General features: G+C 34.7%; 1 pseudogene; it reads right to left on the bottom strand.

Moving 5' to 3' along the window:
• Positions 1 to 4,693: 4,693 nt before the first annotated feature.
• Positions 4,694 to 23,629, bottom strand: part of LOC149534356 (importin subunit beta-1-like) — a 35,271-nt pseudogene continuing 16,335 nt past the window's right edge.

The raw sequence follows: 23,629 nt of genomic DNA on the forward strand, positions 1-23,629 counted from the left end.
CATATGCTTGATTGTCATATGTACAAGAACCCAAGAAACGATGTTATGAGTAGCATTAGCTCTGTCATATCAAATAGTTCTTTTCATGATTCATGCATCAAATGGCATGCAATGGATGCCTCAAGACATAGTCCCTCTATCCATAGAAATCTAGGTAAAAGGCCCAAGTTGGATGAATAAAGTTGGAGGAACATTGTAGATGATAGTTTAGAGTTGGAAAGTCTTTTCATTGTATTGGAAAATTATAATGATATATTATGGCCGTCTACTGACAATACTTCTAGTTCTCCAAAGGACACAAGTACTATGTCAACATAACATGAACATGAAGATTGGAGTTCAGGGGACTCTTTGTTAAAGGGTACATAAAGGTGATGCATTGGAACTTTTATTCAATATTTTTCACAACAAAAAGCAAAGACTTTTCCACTCACCATTTTAAGTCATTTAAGTGTCTACAATATTATAAAATTATTAGTTTCTTGCAGGAAGATACTGAAATTCCCCTATTTGCATAGTCTTGAACTAATTAATAAAATCTTTATCCCAAACATTTGTTGCAATATTACAAAATTATCAATTTCTTGTAAGAAGATACATAAATTCCCCTGTTTGTGTAGACTTGAACTCATTAATGGAATCTTTAGCACAAACATTTGCTAAAAGGAGGCTGCTTCCTCTCATGGTCCTAACAATTATGCACCATACGAGTATATTATGCAACATGGAGAAATGTGTTCGCATTGCAAAAGATCTAGTTGTTGCCAATCAACAAAGGTACAAGAATGTAGATCACCATGCCTAAGGAAGTATTGGTATGCAATTAAAGAAGTTGTTGAATGGAGGCTACCTTTATTCATGGAACTGATAGTTATGTAGCATAAGAGTATATTATACAACATGGAAAAATTGACACTAGTATTAACAGTTACTATTGGCAGATATAAACTATATTGATTCTTGCCATTTCTTGTAGAACAATATAATAATCCTAAGAGGGGGGGAGTGGGGGAAGGAGAGCTGAATTAACATTATGCTGAAATCTCTTACCAATTTAATTTGTAGCTAAATCTATTAATAAACATTTTGTCAATGTATCACATTGTTAGCAACTTAACAACAATAATAAAGTAAAAATAATTCAAACAAAAAGTGCACAGGATCAACAATATATGAACTTTTATGCCTATTATTATTTTAAGGTGACCCAAACATCATAATAAAATATAGGAGGAATTTTTAAAGAGATAATGTTCCAATAGTTCTTTCTCTACCATTTTGTACGAAATTCCTTATTTTTTCGTAGGGAAAAGGATGTACATCTTCTAGAAGAAGATTGCCAATTGTGTCAAATATTGCATTAACATAAATAAAATTATGTGCTTTGACTATTGTATATATGACTTATATTTTTGCATTCATATAATATAGATCTTCAAATTTTCAAAGAAGAAAAGTGAAGTCATTTTCAGATTTCCTACAAGAGAATTCTATTGGAAGTGTCGGTGATTAAACTATTCATGACCAAGGGATATATACCTCTTTCCAAATAGAGTCAATGTTCATAATGTGGAAATCAACAAAGGGCATGTTAAATGAAACCCAAAATACACTTAACTCTATAAGCTTTGCTCTTGACTCATTGACCTATTTCAAAATCTGTACCATTAAAATATGTAGCAAACAAAGATGTTAAGATATGAACAGGTAATTACCAAGACAAAAGAGAAAGTAAAAGAAATACAAATACATTAAAACCTTTAGGAATATACCAACTAAAATTCATAATTATGTACTAACTAATCATAGACTAAAAGTCTCTGACATGTCCCTAGAGAAGAAGCTATTGATACTACTCACTATCAAATGCAATAAATAGACTTATCATATTAGTGAAGAATGTGTTTAAATCACCATTGTCTAGTGAATATGATGCTTTTGGTTATAACCCTTCTTTTGCTAATTCTAAAATAGGAGAAGGTGGTTGTGGTGGTGGAACAAAGACAACCCTCAATTTTGTTTGAAAAATATCTTTTCCCAGTTCCTTGTTGAATTGTATAGCAAAGAATTTAACATGCACTAAGCTGAAGCAAAATGCAAAATTTAACTCTCATTCCTTTTCATTATTAGAAGAAAAAATTGTATCATCATGATACCAGAAAGAATTGATCTTGATTAGTAGGATGATCATCATCCAATAACTATTATAGCTTCAATATATAAATAGATAGGACTTAAAAAGTAGAATTGTTGAGATTTGATATATATTATAATGACACTAGAGGAAGTTTATATACCATCTATACGAAATGGAAAAAAGCCACATAATATTTAAATTGATATAGAAGTTAAAGAAAAATAAAACAAAGGTTTTCAACAAAATGAGGAAGTTTTCCTAGAAGACTTGGGAAAGACAAATGTGTTCACTAAAGACCTCATAGGAAAAAATAGAACAAAACTGAGAATATACTTACTATCTACGCAAGATGATCTTTTGATATTAAGGTTGACAAGGAAACCATAAAGGCTCTGATGCTTTGACTTCCATATTCTGACAAATGTAGGAGATAATGGGGAGATAATGGACATTGATAAAAGATGACAATATACGAAGAGTCAAAAAGTGTCTTGGAAAATAACATAAGAATGACTCAATCACTTCATTTCAGTACATAATGGAGAACCCTCCCCAAAATGATAAAAATAGAACTGTTCAAAGGTAATCAAAGTCCCAATTTAAATGCCTTAATAACAAGAGGGTTTAGAAGCTGAATGAAAGCTCTAAGACAGATCAAACACTCAAGTACAATTTGATGAAAAACATGGCTTGCATACTAGGTTTATGAGGTAAGATAAAATATTTTAGAGAGTCACTAATATTTAACCCAGGCATATTTAAGAATGAGACAGAGGATAGAGGACCATGCAAGTATGAAGTTGCTAATGTAGAAGACTAGCCCCAAATGGAAACCATGTGAACACTGAAAGAATAGACATAGAGGAAAATTTGCATCAGGGTAGTTTCCATTAACTAACATTTAAGAAACAATAATTTTATTGTCTAGAGGAGATATTTGAAGAGATCCTCTTATAGATACAGGCTATTAATGACATTATTTACTTGAACAAAACTAGAAATATTTGGATGCTCATCCAAAAAAAATACTTAACGATCAATTCCACTATAATAAAACAAAGAGTTATGTGGAACAAAAAAGATAAGGTTAGTAACTTGTCTGCACAGGCGAACAATTTTTAATTGACATTTCCAAAATTTAGGAAGGGAATTTCCAAAAGATAATTAGTTAACAAACATGATTTGGTTAAAAATTTCACAGTAAGACAGTTATTGGCAATTCTTCTGGTTTTGATGAAAATGGTTCTGGCTTAGAACTGTAGAATTTCAGAGTTAATGGTTAGAACTCCAGAATTTGTAACTCCACTGCCGAATACCAATGTCTGCAGCATCATTGTGGAATTATAACACTTGCCCAAAATTTATTGAGCTATTTAGTTTGGTGCTTGAGCTGCTTGCTCGTCTGCTTGATCTAGCTGGTTTGTCTACTTCACCTTTTTTATGCCAAGTCACATTGCTATGTCACTGTTGAAAATTCAAACATGAGGACTGCTATGAAATGCAATTGTGACGGCTTTAGGAGTTAGAGGACTGCTATGAAATGCAATTGTGACGGCTTTAGGAGTTTTCAGACATTTTTATTATAATGTTGATATTATGTACTAAATTTGATGGTTGATGTTTTACTAAAGATGATTCCTTAACTTTTTCTTTGTGTGATTCCTTAATTGTCTCTTTGATCTTTTATTTTTTTGATCTTAAAACTTTTTATCTTAAAATTTTCTAAACACCAATTTGAAAGAAAGCGTGGAATGAAAAAATTAGACCATTATATATATATATATATATATATATATATATAATTGTCTCTTTGATCTTTTATTTTTGATCTGGTTTTATCCTAAAACCTAGCATGCTACTCTAAACTTGGAAGTTGACTAATATGTCAAGATATATGCAAAATAATTTCTCAATTCCATCAATTTGTTTATAGAACAACAAATCGTGACAACAGGATTGGAAATGATACTGGCATAAACTCATTGGGAAGCTAATAGTTGTTAAAATATTTTAAAACTCAAGTTTGGTGTTTGCACATAAGCAACGTGATTAGTTGCACTAAAAATGGATTTAAAGCCAGACTGTGACATCCAATCTTGAAAAGTTAAAGGGAAGCTCTCAATCAGTTCAATAATTGAAATGAATGAACACATGGATAAAGACAAACCCGTCAATCTCGCTTAGACTTTTGCCAAATATTATAAATGCGACTTGCCTTTCAGCCCCCACTAATATCATTTTTATAAATTCAGAAGGGAACAATTTCCTCTCCAATCTGGCCTCCAGATGTAGGCTACAAGGAATGAAGAACTAATAATCAGTCAGCGTGGGGTCAGTGTTCGGTGGAGATAGGTAACTGCTCACAATTAGTAAACACCATTCCTGATGGCCTTAACTGGTGTGCCTGATTATTTGGATTGGTACTGGTGTGCCTGATTATAAGGATTGTAACAATTCTGGTCTGGGCTGGACAACTAGTCTCTTGTTCAGCACGGGAGCTTCTGAGACGTGGTACGTATTTTACGAATCCTGCAGTTCATTATTGTTGAAGGAGACTTAATTTTTATGAAACTTAAATTCCTGAATCATGCCGCTGCGATCTGCAGAAATTCGCAAGCAACCTGAATTGAGCTGTTCCAAGGGGTTGACGTGGTATTTACTGTTTAGTAAACTGTAGCTGGTAGAAAATGATTGTAAATTCGTCTTTTCATCTCTAGTCTGTAGAAATTTTAACGAAATTTGATCTGAATTGATGCTAAAAAATTTGACATGATATTTTTGACAACAGTTTTGCTCGTTGCACTTCCACACATTTACCTTTATATATCATGCAAGCCCTATTCATATAGAAATTTTCCTTTAATTGGTGAGGCGAGTATTAGAAATTTAGTCCTTAAGCATTTGGTTGAAATATATAGAAACTTGCAAGAACCCCAACCTTAATTGTCACAAAGGTACCATGTGTCATATTTACAATCACAACTTTTGCAGTTAGGATACAACCGCAATGCCCCAACCATTTGTCTCTAGAGATATTTAGATCCTATGTATATACGAACCCAACAAAGTCTGATAATTTGTGTACTGATTGTTAGAAAGTGACAGACCTGAAAAAGTTATTGAGACATATAAAAGGTTAAGTATATTAATCTGAATTGTTGCCAAGGGATATATCTTACCAGACGTTTGCAGGTTGCATCAAGCTACCCTGCCACCCATTTACCTTTACCAATCATGTAAATCTCGTGCATATATGAGCCCACTAGGATGCTAGGTGGTGAACTTGTAAGTAGACGTTTGCAGGTTGCATAAAACTACCATGCCAACCACTTACGTTTCGAAATCATGCAAGTCCCATGCATGTATGGACCCACTAGGATGATAGTGAAGATTGACGCCGAGATTCATTCCAGAATCACGGTTTAAACCACTTGAGTTCTATCGCCCTTGTTCTAGTTTAGAAGTACTTTAAAATAAGAAGTAATCATCTATAATTTCTGATCTTATATTAATGCATGATTATTAGTTTACTTTCCTGGGATAATATTACTTTCCTGAGATAATAGTGTTCAGCAGTTTGAACTACTATAGTTTATTGCTTTGTAATAAATCATGTTGTTCTTGCATATGTTATGTTATGTTGTGCATGAGTCAGTTTGGATTGGTTTTATTTTAGTTTTCTTAGGAATTAGATCTGAAGTCTATGGTTAAATAAACTTTCATTTTGTATTTTTTTTTATCAGCTGTGGATAAATATCTGTGTTTTCTCTGATAAAAATAGAGCCTTTCTTGTTCTGAGTATTATTATTATTTTTTATTGTGTTGCTGTTGTTCTTTAAATCATACATTTGGTATTAGAGCTCAAGGTGTTTGGAAGGTAGTAGCATGGCAAACAATTTGCAAATCCCAGAGTTTGATGGAGTTGATTACTAATATTGGTCAATGAAGATGAAGACTTTTTTGAATGGGAAAGATTATTGGGAGATCATTAAATCCGGATATGAAGAGCCTACAAACTAGAATACTCTCCAACCTAATGAGAGGAGATTGAGGAAAGAAGCTATAGAGAGGAATGCAATGGTATTCTTTCACATTCAGATGACTCTTGAGAAGAGTTTGTTTCCCTAAATTGCTAATGCATAGATAACAAAAGAGGCCTGGAAGACTCTAAAAGATGCTTACGATGGCAATGATCAGATCAAGGTTGTGAAGCTACAAACCTTGAAAAGAAAGTACAAGAACTTGAAGATGAAGGAGACAGAGAATGTCAGAGATTTTTTTGTAAGAGTGAAAGATGTGACTCATAAAATGGCCACTTTGGGTGAACCTATGACTCAAGGGCATGTAATACAGAAGGTATTAAGATCTCTAACCCCAAGATGGAATATTGTAGCAATTGTCATGGAAGAAAGAAATTTTTTTGCTACCATGGAGTATGATGAATTAGTTGGATCTCTCATATCACATGAGGATAGAAAAAGGGACACATCTACTAGTGTTAATGAGAAGACTTTTGCTTCCCAATTGCAAATTTTAGAGAATGATGCTGCTAGCAGAAATAGTAACAACAACAAGGGCTTAGGAAGGGATCAAAATCAGACTTTTTCAAGAGGACCCAGAGGAAGAGGAGGCACTCAAGGAGAAAGAGGTAGAGGTAGGTTTGATAAAAGGAACATCCAATGCTATCATTGCAATAGGTATGGACATTTTGAGAGAGAGTGTAGATTGAAATTAGGTAATAATAATGCAAATTATGCTCAACAAGATGAGAATCCTTCCTTAGGTAATTTATTTTTGTGTTATGGGAAAGGTGAGAGTAATGTCAATGATGTTTGGTATTTGGATTCTGGATGCTCTAACCATATGTGTGGTAACAAGGAAATTTTTTAAAACTTGATGATGTTTACAGATCCAATATTAATCTTGGTAATAACAATACAATGGATGTTGCAGCCAAAGGAGCCATGGATGTTTAGACAAAGGAAAGTATGAAAAGTGTTCAAGATATTTATTATACTCCCAAATTGAAGCATAATTTATTGAGTTTTGGGTAGCTACATGTGAAAAGAACTATAGAGTGGTATTTTAGAACATGAAATGTACTATCTATGATAAGAATTAGAGAAATAAAGTGATTACAGTTATTTCTATGACAAAGAATAGGATGTTTCATTTGAAGTTCAGTGAAAATGACAATTAGCTTGTCAATATGGCCAATGAGGACAAAAGTTGGTTGTGGCATCTCAAGTATGACCATTTGAATTTCAATAGTTTGAAGAATCTAACATCAAATGAATTGGTTCTTGGATTTCCTAAGGTTGAAGAGCATAAACAAATTTGTGAAGGGTGTGCAAAACAGAAGCATGCAAGAGAATAATTTCCAAAAGGAAATGCATGGAGGGCCCAACACCCACTTTAGCTTATTCATTCATAAATTTGTGGTCCAATGCAAACACAAAGCTTGGGTAAGTCATCATATGTCATTACTTTTATTGATGATTAATCACACATGTGTTGGGTGTATTTTTTGAAGACCAAGGATGATGCCTTTGATACATTCAAGAGGTTTAAAGTTCATGTAGAAAATGAGAAAGGGAACACATTCAAATGTTTGAGAATAGGTCATGGAGGAAAGTTTTTCTCAAAAGATTTTTAGAATTTTTATAAGATGAATGGGATCAAAAGAAAAATCACAACTTCACACACACCCCAACATAATGGAGTGGTTGAAAGGAAGACTCGTACTATAGTAGAAATGGCCAAGGGCATGTTACAAACCAAGGGTTTGAACAATTCTTATTAGGTTGATTCAGTTGCTACAACCATATATATTCTCAATAGGAGTCCTAAAAGGTCCCTACACAAGATGACTCCATATAAAGCATGGTATGAGAAAAGGTCTAATGTAAATCCTTTTAAACTTTTTGGATGTTTATCTTATGTTTGTACCCCTCATCAAAATAGGCAAAAGATAGATGCTAAAATTAAGTCATGCATTTTTGTGAGTTATAGTGAGAAAAGGAAGGCTTACATATTATTCAATCCTATTATTAATAAGATTGTTGTTTCAAGAGATGTGCTTTTTGATGAAGGGGGAGTTCATGGTAATAAAAAAAGGCATATTGAAAAGCCAAAATTAGTTTTGGATGATGATGATATTGTTGATAATGATAATGAGCAGCTAGCTAATGGCTCTATTTCAAGATCACCTAGCCCACCAAGAAACCCCTCACCAATCTCAAGACCAAGTCCATCCTCAAGTCCTCCAATAAAGTTAAGAAGATTGAGTAATATCTATGAGAGATGTCAAAATCAAGCACATGAAGAAGATCCAATAGGTGAGATAGTAAATTTTGCATCACTTGCTAAAGCTGATTTTGAGCCATCATGTTTTGAAGATGCATGTGTTAATGAGGTTTAGATGCAAGCAATGAATGAAGAGATGGATTTCATTCATAGGAATGAGACATGGGGGCTTGTAGATCTTCCACATAAGAAGAAGAAGATTGACACAAAATTGGTCTATAAGACCAAATATAATAGTGATGGGAGTGTTGAAGGACACAAGGCAAGATTGGTTTCTAAAGGTATGACATTGATTATGAAGAAAGTTTTGCACCAGTAGTAAGACAAGAAACTATTAGGATGCTAATCTCTCCTGTAGCTCAAAAAAAATGGAGTATTCATCACATGGATGTGAAAAGTTCCTTTTTGAATGGTACTTAAAAGAAGAGGTATATTTGGAATAGCCACAAGGTCTTGAGATTCAAGAATAAGAAGATCATGCGTACAAGTTGGAGAAGGCTTTGCATGGCCTTAATAAAGCACCACATGCATGGTATGCAAGAATTGATGAATATTTTTAGTAGAATGGCTTTCAAAGAAGTAAGAGTGAAACTACACTTTACTGTGAGTTTGTATGTTGATAATTTGCTATATATGGGTAGTAGTTCAAAGATGAAAGATGAATTCAAAGTTGCTATGATGAATAAGTTTGAGATGAAAGATTTAGATCTCATGAAGTATTTTCTTGGAATGGAGGTTTATCAAGGCAAAGATGAAATTTTTCTTTGTCAAGAAAAGTATGCAAAAGATATGTCGAAGAAATTTGATATGGCTGATTGTAAACCTCTTTCCACTCCAATTGCTCATAGAGTTGCATTATATAGAGACGATGGTAGTGAAATTATTGATGAGACATTATATAAGAGCATTGTGGGGAGTTTGATGTTTTTAACTCACACAAGGCCTAATATTGCTTATTTAGTTTCATTGATTTCAATGTATATGACAAATCCATTAGAGGAACATATGAAGATAGCCAAGAGAATTTTGAGGTATGTGAAAAGCATAGTAGATTTTGGCATTCACTATTCTTCTAATTAATTTGAGTTTGTTGGTGTTAGTGATTCAAATTGGGGAGGTAGTTTGGAAGACCGAAAATCTACATTTGGTAATTGTTTTTCTTTTCGTTCTAGTTTAATCACATGGAGTTCAAAGAATCAAAGTATGGTTTCTCTCTCTTCTACAAAAGTGGAATATGTTGCAGTCACTTTAGCTGGTACACAAGCTTTATGGCTTAGAAAGCCTCTTGAAGAAATTGGAGAGATACATGTTTAGCTTACTGTGATCTTTTATGACAATATAAGTGCTATTAAATTGGCCAAGAATCTAGTTCATCATAGACCAAACACTTTGATTTGAAACATCATTTCATCAGAGCTTTGGTAATAAATAAAGTAGTTGAGTTGAAGTACATCAACACAAAGGAGAAAATCACAAACATCTTCACAAAGGTAGTTGCAAAGGATCATTTTTTCACACTTAAAGATCAGATTATGAGCCCTCTCAACATCAAGGGGAAGTATGAAGATTTATGCTGAGATTCACTCTAAAATCACCATTTAAACCACTTTAGTTCCATTTCCCTTGTTCTAGTTTAGAAGCACTTTAAAATAATAAGTCATCACGCATAATTTCTAGTCTTATATTAATGCATGATTATTAGTTTTAACTAATAATTCATGCATAGTTTACTTTCCTGGGATAATAGTGTTTAGTAGTTTGAACTATTGTAGTTTATTGCTTTGTAACAAATCATGTTGTCCTTGCATATGTTATGTTGTGCATGAGTCAATTTGGATTGGTTTTCTTTTAGTTTTCTTAGGAATTAGATCTGAAGTCTATGGTTAAATAAACTTCCATTTTGTAATATTTTTTTTATCAGCTATGAATAAAAGTCTATGTTTTCTCTTATAAAAATAGAGCCTCCCCCATTGTGAGTATTATTATTATTTTTTATTGTGTTGCTACTATTATTTAAATCCGTGAACTTGTAAGCTGATGTTCTATTTCATTTTGTTGTGCATAATTTAAAAATGTAGAATGCACAGCCTACTACCTTTGATGATAATTATATGGTATACATTGATGCTAGGCATTATTATTTTTTTGTAAAGAGGTGTAGTTTATAGTCCAACTAGGGGGAACTCCCTTAAACACAAATTTGAGGCTTTCTACTGCCTTTGTTGAAAAAATGAGTGATGCAATGCTTAAAAGTATTCTACTTTATGAATATGCAAGGAAAATAGTTTAATACCCAAAGTAATAATATACCATAGAGATGTGGATGCATACAAATTGACACCTTGATCACCTGGATACCAATGGCTTGACTATTTTGGTTTAAGGTGAATTTGAAACAATATATTTGAAGACTATATCTTGTTTAGGTATTTGGTTGAGGTTTGTTTCTTTTACAATGCCAAACTAATTGGTCGCAGAAAAAAAAAAAAAAAAAAAAAAAAAAAAAAAAAAAAACCAAAGCTTATTTGGGCGGTAAATGTTTCTATTGTTAGCAAGAAAATTGTTAGGAAATCTACTTTTGCTAAATGACTCATAATCTTGTGGATATCAAATAAGAGGATGCAACATTTTCTTCATGGTTTGAATCCAATAATTCATTCATGGTAAAGTGGTTCAAAAACATATTAATACAATTGATACCTGGCAGGTTACTTTTCAAGCTTGTTAAAAAATTTGTATGTACACATCTTGTCATATGATGCAATGATTATGGTGCATGATGCACGTTACACCTTATTTGAGTCAAATATATTTCATCCAAGATTCCAAGGGATATGACCGAAATCTAGTTAAAAGCTACTATAGGTCAAATAATATCTATATTATCATAAGTTTATCAATGTCATAGTTATTACCATGGTGAAGGAACCAAATAGATTTTAAGCCAAAGAAAGACACTTTTTATTGTAATCCACCACCTTCTTTAATCACTTAGGAGGGTTTATTTTCCTCCTATATGAAATCATTAACTACTATAAATTCTTAGGAAATTATCTGGGTGGCCTAATGTTTCAGCAAGCTAATTCTTAGGAAAAATACTTGTGCTACATAACTCATGATATTGTGGAAGTAAAAAAAGAGGAGGTTGTATTTTCATTATGTTTGAATCCCATTATTTATTCATTCTCTAAAGTGGTTGGAAAGCCTGTTTATACAATTGGAACTTGGAAAAAGACCTCTTAGGATGTTAAAAGATCTACGAGTACACGGCTTATCATTTGATGCATAGATTATGGGGCATTTTGTACCTTGTGACATAATTCAGTTAAATATATTTTTATTTCATCCAAGATATCAAGGGAGAGGTTTCTACATGTACAATTAATGGCTAGCCACTTAATAGCTTGCAAATTAGGTCAAATATTAACTATGTCAAATTAATCATAACTTCATTATTTTTCCACAATCCATCAACTAATAATCTCGAAGCTTTTGAATTTGATTTTTCTGAAAAAAAATTGCATCAATTTTTTTTATAATACTCTATGATTCATCATCAAGATGAAGAAGTGCAAGCAGACAAAATGGTAAAGGGAAAAATTTATGATTATCACAATGAAGGGATAAAATACAAATAAAAGAAAAGAAACATACATTTCATTGTAATCTACCACCTTCCTTAGCCGCTTAAGAGGGTTTCTTTTCTTCCTTTAGGAAATCATCAATCTCTAGAATAATAGGTCTATTGATATATTTGCCATCATAAAAAATATCTTACTAATTCAATAAAAATCAAATAAGTACAGAATAGTTTGGAATTTTTTATTTAGCTCTAGTAGCTTAATGTTAGAGGATAACCATGATATTGTAAGTAGTTTTTTGGCTTCTAAACCTATCAACATTTTGAACTCTAATTAGTTGGTTTTATAATTAAGTACTAACACTTTTCTATAGCTTCAATCAGATATGTATTCTTTTTGCAATTTCAAATACAAAATATTGTCATTTTTTTTTGACTGAAAGAGGGGTAAATTTTTTATTGAATATCAAAGAGAGCTTAACAACACAAGAAACAAAGAGAACTACATAGCTTTATCCTGGTCCACAACTTGATCCAGCATCTAAGATAAATCAAGGGGAAGCATCCTAGGATCAAGAATGTTCCAAGCCAGCCCTTGCTCAGAGGCCCATTTAGCCAGACAATTAGCCACACTATTCCACTCACGAGAGTTATGCATAAAGGACATAGAATCTAGAGAATTGCATAACTAAATTATAGAATATTGTCATAAAGATGATCTAGAACGTGTGATTCTTTGAGAAGCTGTTGAAAATGGAACTTGTTGGCCATTGAGTTGTATTAATGTACATGAATTTTTGGCTGGCCCTCATGTAAACAAATGCTCCTTTTAGTGAAAAAGAAACTTGTATATTGATATATATTCTTTGACTTAATATTATATTATAAAAGTAGGTACAAAGAAGAGATTTAAGGAAAACTTATTTAGTGCTTGTGTAAATTTGAAAAATTTCAGTAGTTACAAGGTGATTTAGATATATATCATGGCTGCAAGTATGCTTTCATTAGGAAGAGGTTGCTGGGAAATTAGAATTAACTTACATACAAAATCTAAGGTAGTTCTATTTATTTGTGACTTGAGATTGATCTTCATCATCTGCTTAATTCGAACTATGCTTTCATTGAGATGTGGAATTGTATTTCCTTCTTTTTCTTAAGGAGGGAGGGACTTGAACTAGATTTAATATAGGTCACAACTTCTCTAAGAAGTAAGAGTAGGTTAGATTCACTAAAGGTGAACCTAAGTAAAGGTTAATTTTGGTCACATTGCTTTTGGGGAGGAGAAATAAAGAGTGAGAATTATTTTTCACTTCTTCCTTGCCAATCCCCTTTATAGAACATGGATGTTTTGGAATTTATCCTTCTTATTTAAGTGGATAGACACATTTTGTGTTCATGTTCCTCAATCTTTTGGATTCTTTAGAAGATAATCCATAGTATGGAATCATAGATTAAGAAATTTAATGTGAAGATTCTAATTACTTATGTTTTTCTTAGGCTTAAGTTACTTGTTCTTGTACTTACCTTTGAACTTCTTAGTTATTGCTTTTGAGGAATCAATTACCAAGCTCTTCTTTTCTAGTAATCACTTGCATCCACTTTAGTCAGATCTTTGAGTAAATCTATTAATATGAGAATCAAGGCTTTTGATGAGTTTTATGAGGGATGGATCTTGAAATCTAAAATTCAATGATTGAGCACCAAGCCCTTCTTCCTCTAAGTGGTATTAGTTGAGCCCCTTGTTGGGAGAAATAAAATGTTGATTTTCTCCAACACATTGTAGAGAGGGGACACATAGGTGGGAAAGCCTTAAATATCTCTTTTAGTGTGCCTTGGTTCCTTGTTCTTGTACTTGTTTTTTATGTTCTTTGTTACTACCTTCAGTTCCTTTCACCCTACCAGGAATATAATTTTCAAAACATATAAGCTCTAGTGGAGAGAGCATGCACATGAAAAGAAGAAAGTAACAAGGAAACATCATTTTCTTCAGTAGTGAGCAGAGGGAGGTGCAAAAAGAGAAATGAAACTTGGAAAAATTATTCATCTAGGGAGTATGATCTTGCTATTTGATTGGTCCAAGAAAGCCAATCTTTCGATACTAAACCTTATCCTTGATAGGATAGGAAAACCTACTCAAATTTATTCTTATTTTCAAATTGGATAGATATTTTGTACTTTTGTTTCTTTATTTTTGAAGTTCTTAGAAGATTATTTGTAATATGGGTTAATATTAAAAAAAAGATATATGTTAATGTTCTAATTTACTAAGTTATTGGTTCGAGTTTGGTTCCAAATTTGGAGTTTACAAATCGGTTCACAATTTCATCAAAATTTTGGATAATAACCTAAAGAAAACCACATATAGAAGAGCTTATAACTTATTTTATTTCTCACTTCTTTTGGAAGAGAAATTTAGGACTTCAAGGGTCTCATTAAGCTTCATCAAGATGACTAGAACCAACTACATCACTATGGGTATGACCTCTCTAGTTGAACATCTAACAAATTCATACAATGTTTCATTACTAGATGTTCTAAGCTTAGTATCAACTACATCTTCCTTGTGAGTTTCACTTAGAAGATATTGTACAATGTTTTGGAAAATGGAGAAAGTGGTGAGAAGCTAATTGATCCATCTCTACAACCTTGGGCAAGAAATACAATACATGACACACTTTCTCTACAACATTTAGAACATCTTTCATTCTCTCAAGTAAAAGAAAGATAATGGGTGATAGATTAGATTGTGTTAGGATAGGATTTTTCACTGATGAACCATGTAGAAAGTCAAAAAACCTAGAAAGAGTTCACGAGGCTGTATCGTTAGCATGATTATTCTCATCCTCTATGAAAATAAGCATGAAGCTGAGTGTGAGATTAACAATTGGGCTAACTTTCTTAGTAGATGGACCCTCCAAAATCAAATTGAATACATAGCTAGATGCTTCCCTGCACTCCCAATCTAGTTTTGAATTATTTTCTTCAAAAAATGGCATAACTAGAGGACCTACATCATTTCCTACTATCCTTGCCACCAAACCCAAGAAGTGCTACCTACCATTGCTAGATTCTACACTTCTTCATCCTCATCTAGATCCTCCTCTTTCTTCAATAATGTTTCCAACAACATCAACACAAGAGAAGGTGGTGCCTACCTAATAAAATAAAAAATAAGGTGCATCCTCCAAATCCTAAAGCATCTCTAATATATGAATCTACTCATCATAGATCATTCTTTAGAACTCTATAGCCTGTAGATCCAAAAAATCCTTACTTTTTATCATCTCTCTGATAGTAATTATAAATATTTCTTGCATATAAGGCCTAGGTTTCCCATAATACATTGATAAGATTGACACAAGGCACTCAAATGCAGCAAGATGCATCCTAACATCAGGTGAATGTGTGACACCACACACCACCATCATGATGTAATCCCTCTCTATATCATTATCAAATTGGTTTAATAAAATTCAAGGTCAATGCAAAGGGCCCTAGTAGTGGCTAATCTAACATACCCACCACAATCCTTGGGAGAATACAAATTCATGCCCTGTATAATGGTGGTAAGGATTGAATTTACCTCATCTTGGGCCAATGCATCTGATATGACCTTATTGTAAACAAATCCTAATATTTATAAGGTTGATTATCTAAGAAGGGTATGTTTGTTAGGATTAACCTCAGACATAAATAATAGTAACATGAAAATATACAATATTAGAAAATAATAGATCACACATAAGAGAACACAAGACACCAAGATTTAATGTGGTTTACCCAATCCTTGAGCTACGTCCACCAACAACAAGTCCAATATTATTATGATCCAGTAATTACAACTTGATTACAATCTATAATCCCTTACAACTTAATACCACCACAAGAACCAATTTTCACGTCACACGATATAAAAATTCCTAACCCTAAGTCATTTATACAAGTTTTTTTTTCTTGCAAAATTAGGGCTAGAATAAGTTGTCCAATAAGAAAAATAGTAGTTGAGGCCTTTTACAATATAAGTTCATTTTTGGCTTTGGGGGTGTTGACCCTTAAAACCCCTGCAGGGGCATTGTCCATTGACCTTGTCTTGGGGGCATTGCCCCCAAACTCCCATCAAAATAATCTAAAGGAAAGCCATATTGAATAAACCTCTTAATCTGATTAAGCTCTATATCACAAAAATCTCCCACTTGGAGATAGATTAGACTCCAAAATAATAACCTCCCACTTGGAGACTAATCAGAGAAATGCTAAACATGTAGCTCCCATTAGAATACCAAACCACCCTAGACTCTATTATTCTTTTATTTTGTTTAGTCTAGAAGACCAACCAAAGCTAACGAGGGGTTCAACTTCTCCCTTGTTACTACCTTGGTAAATTTTGTTCAATCTAGAAGACCAATCAAAGCTAAATAGGAGTTCTACTTCTCCCTTGATACTACCTTGGTAAACATATCTGTTGGATTTTCATCTATATGTATCTTTTCCATCTTTAGTTATCCATCATCCAAAACTAACCGAATGAAATGGTCCTGCAAATGTATGTGTTTTGTCTTTGAATTTAGAGCTAAATTATTTGCACGATGAATTGTACTCTAACTATTTGTAGAAAAATAATTATCCTTCTAAGGGTGTCCCAATTCTTTTAAGAATAACTAAAGCCATATCATCTCCTTAGTTGCCTCTATAGCAGCAACATACTCTGCCTCTATAGTGGATAAAGCATTAACCTTCTATAACCTAGAAACCCAACTCACGGCTGCCCCACCAAAAATAAATACATAACTTGTACTACTCTACTCAATATCAATATCTCTTGCCAAATCAAAGTCCATATATTCTTGTAAATCAGTAGAAGAGTGCCCAAAATATAGACACTTATTAGATGTTCCACTCAAATATATGAGAATCCATTTAACTATATTTTAATGCTCGATTCTTGGATGACTCATATACCTACTAACAACTCCCACTGCATGTGCAATAGCTTTCCTAGTACATACCGTAGTATACATCAAGCTTCCTATAGTTGAGCACAAGGTACCTTAGACATCTTATCCTCCTCTTCTTTTGTCTTGGGACACATCTCCTTAGTCAACTTCAAATGACCAAGTAAAGGTGTCCTGACAACTTTAGCATTCTCCATAGAGAAACATTGCAACACCTTCTTAATATAATTAGCCTAAGATAAAGTCAATTTTTTATTCTTCCTATCTCTATTAATGTTCATACCAAGGATTTCTATTGTTGCCCCCAAATCTTTCATAGCAAATGAATGTGCTAGTTGTTCCTTTAATCCCTTAATGTGATGCATGTTAGACCCAACTACAAGCATATCATCAACATATAAACATAAAATAATGTACAACTATCATCATCCAACCTCTTAAAATAAACATAATGATTTGATGACACCTACTGTATGCAAACTCATGCATAAACTTATCAAATTTCAGATACCATTTTTGACGTTCTTACTTCAAGCCATATAAACTTCCATGAAGAAATGTTGTTTTAACATAAAGTTGCTGCAAATGCAAATCTTCAATAGCCAAAACACTTAAAATGGTGTAGATAGAAGTCATTTTAACAACAAGAGAGAATATCTCATCAAAATCAATGTCTTTTTCTGTGCAAATCATTTTAAAACTAACCTAGGTTAAATATTTTCTTACCTCCGTTCTCTTCTTTCAACCTATAAATCCACTTATTTTGTAAAACTCTTTTACCTACAGGCAACTTGCATAAATCCCAAGTCTTATTTTTCAGCAAAGAGTCTATTTTGTCTTTCATTGTAAGCTTTCATTGAATCTTAGTATCCACTTGCATAACTTCAACATAACATTTAGGTTCACCAGCATCTATTATTAAAATAGAGTACGGAGAAGGAAAAAATATTTTGAGAGGTCTACTTAGCCTTGTTGATCATCTAACATTCGCTGGAGTGTGTGGTATTTGTTGTTGCAGTTGTTGTAGATCATGAGGAATTGTTAGATGTAATGTCCCCTTTCTAGCATTCATAGCTTGATGTTGTTGTTAGCCTATTTCCCCACAGTCCCGTAGGCTAACTAGGACATTAAAGGGGCTTAGAGGCCATTTGGCCTAGACAGTTTCAGTTGCAGGTCTTTCAGAGGGGTTCTGAGGCAACTTTGGGCATACTTAATATTTATAGTAAGTCATCTTGGACATGGCCGAACATTCAGTCACAGTGGTATGTCGATGGTAATTGTTTAAAATCGACAAGAAGATTTATTTATCCTTGATAAGATTTGTTATGCATTGATAAAGCCATTTTATAAAGTTAAATTTAAATATTTAACTTTATTAATGCATAGACTATAGTTTGTGGGAAATATTTAAATTAAAAGAGTTCCCTTTATTTTTATAACACATTGGAGACATAAGGTACATAAAGGGAGTTATGTTTTATCCCACATTGAGAAAACGAAGGATTGAGCTCTTGTGAGAACACTATAAAAGAAATGGAAGAGCTTTTTTTCTTGGTATGCTTGGATGAAGATTAATGTTATGTTGCTGGATATTTGATTATCGGGCTTGGAGGATGAAATCCCTCTTTTCTAGCATTCTCTTCGCTGTTGGAAGACACAGTCAGGAGTATCAAGGGTGTTTTCACTTCAGGAAATACACTGGGTTTCATTTGGGGTGTTTGCATAAAGAAATTTACAAGGGTTTGAGGTGCAGATCTGAAGTTAGTTTTTACTACAATCGGCATGAACAGTATTTTGCTATAGTACGGCATGAACAGTGTTGGTATCAAGTTTACTTGTTTTTCTGGCTGATTAGAAGTTTGGAGGGCTGGCCGACTACATCTACAAAATACTACGGCCACTAATTCCAGGTTTCTTCTGTCAAATTTTGATATTTTGCATAATAATTGTTGAATACAAGTCTGAATAGTTGTTGCAGCCTTTAAGGCAGCTGTAAGTGCACATCTACATTTAAAAATCACCCTTTATTAGCAGATTGAAAGAGTTTCCAGATTTTTCATATACTATTGAATGTGTACCAAGTGTTTGTGAAAATGTTATGATGTGTATTATGCATTTTAATTTCACTTCATAGTTTTTCATAAATCTACTCATTGGAAAGAAATTTATTGAGGAAATCAGCTTTATGAGTTTGCATACAAAGTGTTTGACAATATTCCTTAAGTTAAATTTCTGCAAGTCAAAGTTCAAATCAGGGGAGTTTATTGTAGTGGTATCAGAGCTATAAGTCCTGCCATCCTGTGGAGGTCTTATAGGAAATTTGGAACTAGCGGATAGAGGGGAAAGTGTTTGATGAAATGTCAAAACACTAAAATCAGAGCATTTATGTTTGAGCATGTGACAGGGGCCTTATAATTTCCGCAATACCAGAGCAAGACAAAGTAGGAGTTCAGACCTGCAAAGCAAACAGTCTAGTTCATCCATATAGGGTGGTATAGAATCCAGTCATACAGACACATCGGAGGTATTCTTTGATCAAGATAGCAATATGGGTGTCCGAGATGACAGGAATACAAGATTAGGTGGAGGCGGGAATGCCGGTCCAGAGCCTGGAGAGGAAAGATTCTTATAGTTATTAGAGACCTTGGTACAGGGTCAGCGAGTAGCAGAACAAAAGGCATAGGAACAGAATCAGAGATTAGATCTTATGATGCAAATGATGGCTCGTCAAATGGGGTTGAATGCTAACATGGGTGGAGGAAATAATCAGAATGGTAACAATCAGAATGGAAATGATCAGGATGGGACACATAATGGAGATGAACAAGTTAGGAACAATTTTGGTCATGCACCCCAGCGAGCTAGGACAGTGAGTTCAAGGCCCATGATTCCTACATTTCCTCCTAGAGCTCCAAAGCAGCTCGTACGAGAGCCCCAGATTACTGATATACAAGACCAGTTGAGGAGAGATTGGGAAGCCAGAGGGCTAGATTTTACTGTTGCAATTACCTTTAGGGACTATATGGATGTGCGGATGAAACATATGCCACGTGGACATGACAGGAACTAGAGCTATGAGCTACGGAAGAAAGTAGGGAGACTTGAGTTACCATATTATGATGGCTCAGGAAAGTCTACAGAAAGAGCTTGGGTTCAAAAGCTTGACACATACTTTCAATTGAACCCTATGCGCGAGGAAGAAGCTATTAAGTACACAGCAATTCATCTGGATGGGTTAGCAGACGAGTGGTGGCATCATGGTATGGTCACTATGGGACATGCACACATTACCTCATATGTGGAGTTTACAGAGAGGCTGATTGAACGTTTTGATAGGAAGGATCCAAAACTCCATTTCAAGGAGTTAGCTCAGCTTAAATAGTGGGGCTCATTGGAAACATACATTTCAGAGTTTCAGAAACTTGCAGTGTTAGTAACAGATGTATCTGAACGAAGGATACTAGTTCTATTTATTGATGGGTTAGCTGATCCGTTGAGAGGGTGGATTAAAGCTCTCAACCCTCCCACTTTGCAGGAAGCCATTAAGAAATCTCGTGACATGGATTCCTCTTCATCTTCAAAAAATAAATTCCAGGCAAAGAGTTTCCCTTCAAGGAAAGATAAGGACAAGAAACTTTTCATAAAGAGGTTCAGCCAGCTAAGGAGGAAAGTAAGAGGTTGGACAATGAGACACTTAATGATCTCAGGAAGAAGAAGCTTTGTTTTCATTGCAGGGAGCCTTGGGATTTGTCACATAAGTGTCCATTGAAAGCAAAAGCTAAGCAGATGGAGTAATTTTTAGCCGAAGAGTCAGTAGATGGAGATTCAGAGTAGTCATCTGAATCAGATGGAGATGATGATAGTTCTTCACAGGAGGAAGCACGCGGTGATAGCACGGTAGCTCAGTTGTCAAGTATACAGGAGGCCGTCACTTTCAGAGTTAGGGGAACCTTGGATGGACAAAGAGTTGTGGCACTCATTGATATAGGGGCGACACATAACTTCATTGATGAGAATTTTGTGACACGCAGAGGGCTACATACAGAGGAGCATAGGGTATTTAAGGTGATGGTTGCCGATGGCTTCAAAATTGAATGTACCAAGAAAATCTCTAACTTGCAGCTTCGTTTGGGAGATTATGACATGATAGGAGATTTCTTTGTGGTCAACATTGGTGATCAGGATATGGTGCTTGGGATGAACTGGATCAAGTCTCTGGTAGAGTTCACATTTAACCTTGAGAAAATGGAAATGAGGTTTGAGGCAAATGGTAAGAAGATAGTGCTCAGAGGTTTTTCAGATGGGAGACTTCGAGTGGTGTCACTCAAGCGGATGCAAAGTTTCTTTAGACATGATCAGGTGCAGTGGGCAACAAAGTTTAGAGTAATGCTTAAGATGACAGAGCAGCATAAACTAGAGTATCCACCTGATGTACAAAAAATAATAACCAAACATACTAAGGTTTTTGGTGAGATACCTCCAGGGAGACCCTCAGATAGGGGAATCGAACATGTTATTGAATTAGAGGAAGGGGCTAAGCCAGTTATCATCACACCTTACCGCCATTTGAAGAGATGGTACAGAAGTATAGGGAATCTGTGCATTGATTATAGGGAGCTAAACAAGAAGACAATCAAGAACCGATACCCTACCCCACGCATCGATGAGCTTATTGATGAATTGCATGGTGCATGCTACTTCTCCAAGATTGATTTGAGATCCGGCTACCATCAAATACAGGTTAGAGAGGTGGATGTAAAGAAGACAACTTTTAGATGCCACTATGGACATTTTGAGTTCTTAGTCATGCCCTTTGGGTTGACAAATGCCCCTGCCACTTTCCAGTCTTGTATGAATAGAGTGTTCAGAGATTAGTTGAGGAAGTTTGTGTTGATATTTTTTGATGATATACTGATATATAGCCATACTTGGGAGGAACATTTGAAGCATATTGATACAGTGCTCAATATTCTAGAGAGGGAGTCATTATATGCCAAGATGAGTAAATGTGAGTTTGGGATGACAGAGTTGCTCTATCTAGGGCATATTATTAGTGCAGGAAGTGTTCGGGTTGACCCAGACAAGATCAGGGCCATTCTATATTGGCCACCACCGAGGAACACTTCACAACTCAAGGGATTTCTCGGGCTTGGTGGGTTCTACCGCAAATTTGTGAAGGGATTTTCACAGACAGCAACACCACTTACAGATTTGACACAGAAAGATAGTTTCAAGTGGTCAGAGAGGGCTCAGGATTGTTTTGACAGGTTTAAGGAGCTGATGAGTACATGTCCTATTTTAGCCATTCCAGATTTCACCAGGCCCTTTGAGCTGCAGTGTGATGCCTCGGGAGAGGGCATAGGAGCTGTTCTCATGCAAGACAAACATCCCATCACATATGAGAGTAGAAAATTACGAGGTGTGGAGAGAACCTACAGCATCTACGACAAAGAGATGCTAGCAATCATGAACGCGCTAGCTAAGTTCAGGCAGTACTTAGTGGGAAGCTGATTCATAGTAAAAACAGATCATAATAGCTTGAAACATTTCCTTGGACAGAAGGACCTTAATGACAGGCAACAAAAATGGGTGAGTAAATTACAAGCCTATGATTTTGACATAGCCTATGTCAAAGGGAAGAAAAATATTGTTGCAGATGCTTTATCTAGAAGGCCTCATTTGCTTGTTGTTGGGATAGTCATGGATGATTGGAGAGAGATGATCTTGGTAGAATATGCTAAGGATAGTTGGGCATCTAGCATAATTGAGGGAGCTATTCAAGATAGTCGATACACTATCGTAAATGATCTGATCATCTAGAAGGAAAGGATTTATTTAGTACCCGGGTCTGCTATGAAGCAGAATATTTTGAGGGCATTTCATGATTCACCAATGGTAGGACATCCCAAATTCTTTAATACATATCGGCAGGTGAGAGAGTGCTTCACTTGGAAAGGACTCAAACCAGAGGTGCTTCAGTTTGTTAGGGAATGCCCTGTGTGTCAGCAGAACAAACAGGAACATTCTTTTCCAAGTGGTTTACTACAGCCCCTACCCATACCAGAGAAGAAGTGGGATAGCATTTCCATGGATTTTATCACAGGCCTCCCCAAGGCACAGGGTTGGGATTGTATCTTTGTTGTGGTAGACAGATTGATGAAATTTGCACATTTCTTTGCAATTTTGTCTACATATTCAGCAGCACAAACAACAGAACTTATTTTTCGAGAGGTATTCAGACTACATGGGATACCACGAAGCATAGTCAGTGACAGAGATAATAGATTTATGAGCCACTTTTGGCAGGAGTTGTTCAAGTTATGTGGAATAGAGCTCACTCCGAGTACCAGCTACCATCCCCAAACTGATGGGCAGATAGAGATAGTGAACAAATGGGTTGAGGGGTACCTTCGAAACTACATTGCAGGAGAGCAGAAGGCTTGGGTGAAGTGGCTACATCTAGGGGAGTACTGCTATAATACCTCTTTCCATATGTCTATTCAAATGTCCCCTTTTATGGCACTGTACGGGTATGATGCTCCTAATTTTTTGGATTTGTTATTTGGGGACAGCAGGGTGTCTAAGGCCAAGGATACTTTGCAGGAGTGTCAGGACATTATGCGATCCTTGAAGGAAAATTTGCAAAAGGCACAA

Source organism: Cupressus sempervirens, chromosome 10 (genome assembly GCF_028749045.1).
Source record: "Cupressus sempervirens isolate cs-2001-9-10 chromosome 10, ASM2874904v1, whole genome shotgun sequence".
Lineage (NCBI taxonomy): Eukaryota > Viridiplantae > Streptophyta > Pinopsida > Cupressales > Cupressaceae > Cupressus > Cupressus sempervirens.